The sequence below is a fragment of the Cynoglossus semilaevis genome, chromosome 13, assembly GCF_000523025.1.
Source record: "Cynoglossus semilaevis isolate Cse_v1.0 chromosome 13, Cse_v1.0, whole genome shotgun sequence".
Classification (NCBI taxonomy): Eukaryota; Metazoa; Chordata; class Actinopteri; order Pleuronectiformes; family Cynoglossidae; genus Cynoglossus; species Cynoglossus semilaevis.
In genome coordinates this window covers 1,443,672-1,446,789 of record NC_024319.1, presented here as the reverse complement: position 1 = coordinate 1,446,789, position 3,118 = coordinate 1,443,672, and positions in this window count along the sequence as shown.

Below are 3,118 nucleotides of genomic sequence, written 5' to 3'. Positions count from 1 at the left end.
TTTCCTTTCCTCGTGGTAGCAACTTAGCCTTTTATTGTATTTATCTTGAAAACCAAAAAAAGAAAAGAAAAGAAAAATATTCTCTGCTTGTTCATTGTACAGTGTTGTTCATTTGAAGTCATTTTTGTAACTGGAAGTGTTTCATTCATCCAAATAAAACAGGAGACAAAAACTGTACAACAACCAGCCGGACTCCTGCTCCTCACTGCCCCCCTCTCTACTGCCCCCCTCTCTACTGCCCCCTCTGTCGGTTTTACAGGTTGATCTGCTGCTTCTCTCCCTGTGGAGATTTAATACCTTTGGGAAGAAATGTGCATCCGCCTGTCATATTACTTCTGACCAGAGGAGGGCGCCAAAAGCCTAAGAACCGCGACCTGACATCGTTTCCTGCTGTTCCTGTTTCAGACAAGTATTTAATCTGTCGCTTGAAGTATTTTATGTGTTAATTAAGTTAAGTCAAGTAGTACTTTAATTAGCTCTGAAGTTTTTTTGAACATTTCCTCAGTGACGTAGACTGGGAGTACATGAAGTACAGGTTTATAAAAAAGAATACTTAGACTGTAAAAGAAAACCTTTTTAAAAGTATGACTTGGTGGGAGGGCGGTTCATGGTCCTGCCTTACAGCAGGAGGATCAGCAGTCCGAGCCCTGGTGGTGACGGGTGGTATTCCAAAGTTAATCATTCACTCTAAATGACCACAGGTGTGAATGTCGGTGTGAATTTCCAGGGTGTTTCCTCGCCTTCGCCCAGTGACCGCGGTGAACGCCCCCGCTGCACCTGTGACCCTGAGGAGGACTGAGGGGGAGGGGGGGGACTGAGGGGGAGGGGGTGAGTAAATGAAAACATTTGTTTCATTTTCTTGAATCTAATAAATCTATGAACCAGCGATGATGAACGTGACCGTGACGTCGACCGTGTTCTCGGAGCTCCTGGAGTCTGGAGGGAAGCCATCGACCGGCGGTGTGACTGTGGTCGGTCAGTGTCGGTCAGTGTCGGTCAGTGTGGATGTGCTCCCTCGTTTATTTCTTATTCAGGGGAAGGTTCTAATTAACAGCAGATGAGCAGACGTGTGCGGCCTTTACCCATCATTCCTGTCGAGTCCTCTCCTCATTTGACTCCTGTGCTGTCTTCTTCTCCCTCCTCCTTCCTCATCACCCCCCCCCCCCCCCCCCCTGGGTGCCACAGTAGGTAGATGATTAGGTAGGATGCTGAAGTGTGTGGGTGTGACAGCTTTCAGACTCCCACCTTCCAGTTGAGTCACGGCCGGCAGCGGTGACCATGTGATCCTGTCACCACGGTGACTCCAGGAGATCTGTGCTGCTGCGTTGTCACGTCGACAGATAATGATGTTCTACAGAACGGAGCCTGATATTTGTATCCTCTCCAAAACGAACTCTCTGATTGATTTAAATTACCACAGTACAGTAACAACAAGTACATGTACTCTGTGTACTGAGGAAAATTACTGCACGTTGGTCTCATTTCAAGGTCAGAATATTGGTTCAATCAGATGTTCCATGATGATGGATGGATGGATGGATGGATGGATGGATGGGTGGATGGATGGGTGGATGTCCTCAGAGTTGCTGGCGTCTCCTGAGACACCACATGAGCTAACAAGAGTTCCTGGTCCCTGTTCTTCATCGCCCTCTGCTGGTGTCTGACTTTGGTTAAAGAGTCATTTTTAAGGTGGACTGTTTTAAAAAGGAGGAATTGAATATTCATTTAAAATCCCCTCACAGCCTCAGTACAGAAGTATGAAGAGGTGCATGATGGGAAGTGAAGTGTCGTGACACAGCACAGTGTACGGCAGCCGTACTTTGTCGGTGCAGTTGTTCCGACAGTGGACAAACTGTTCTCTGCGGCACTTTCTCGTTCTATTAGCTCAGCCCTAAATGTTTGATGTCCCGCTGTCACAGACGGTGACTGTAGACCAGACCAGGTCATGACCAGGTGACCAGGTGACCAGGTAACCAGAGAGCAGGAGATCTGCTGAGCTGAGGAGTCGACTGTCAGCCGCAGGAACAGGGTACGAACAGGGCCTCAGTGTGTCCGCCGTGTGAGGAGACAGAACGTCAGCTGTCAGTTAATCCAGGAACACTGCCAGTGTGTGTGTGTGTGTGTGTGTGTGTGTGTGTGTGTGTGTGTGTGGTGCCAGTCGGAGACAGTGTGAGGGGAACGTGTCAGTGGACAGATCCAGTTTCCTTCCTGAGCCGAGGTTTTATTTATTTATTTATCCACATTTGTCTGAGTTACTGTGGCATCAAACCTCCGACATCCTGCTGGGTCCTGCAGGACAGTCCTTCAGTTGGACGAGGAGCAACAACTGCTTAACAAAAACTAAAGAGGAAGATCTGTCAGACTTTAGACCGAGGAGAGACGAGGGTTACTGACCGCCCACACCGGGGCCGGGAGCCACCAGTTTGGAGGTCTGTGAGGAGTGGATGAACAGCTGGTTAGGGTGATAAAGCCCTACATAGAGGAGGTGACCAGTGGTCCTGACTTAGAGCAGTGGTTCTCAAAGTGAAGACCCCCCCCCCCCATGGAGGGACATGGAGTTAAAACAATGTTGTGGGGTGGGGGGGGGGGTTACTCATTCAGGCTGAATTAGTGGGGATTAACCCCCCCCCCATGAAATATTAAAAATAAAAATGTGTGTACACAGTACTGCAGTAAAGAGTACGCAGAGGAGAGGAAGTCATTTACTGAAACATCAGCCGTCCAATCACAGTGCTGCACCACGGCCCACAGAGGGCAGAAGTGAATCGTTCCACTGTGCAGCAGCAGCAGCCCCCACACCGTGAGGCGGCCCCCACTGTGCTGCACCTCCACAAAGGAACCTACAAAACAACAGCACAAAAACACGCAAATGTACGAGGAGCGGAGCAGCAGCGAGGAGGAGGAGCAGCGAGGAGGAGGAGCAGAGGATGACGACCAATATGACACACAGCTACAGCCCCCACGGTGGGGCCTGGGGGGGGCTGTCTGGGGGGGGCAGAACTCATCAAACTGAGCAAGTGTAACACATGCTCTGTGTCACTCCTCCCCTGCACCGACATGTACTGTATGACACAGAGCGGCGCCTCCTACAGGCCTGCTGTCTGGGTGCCCAGCTTAG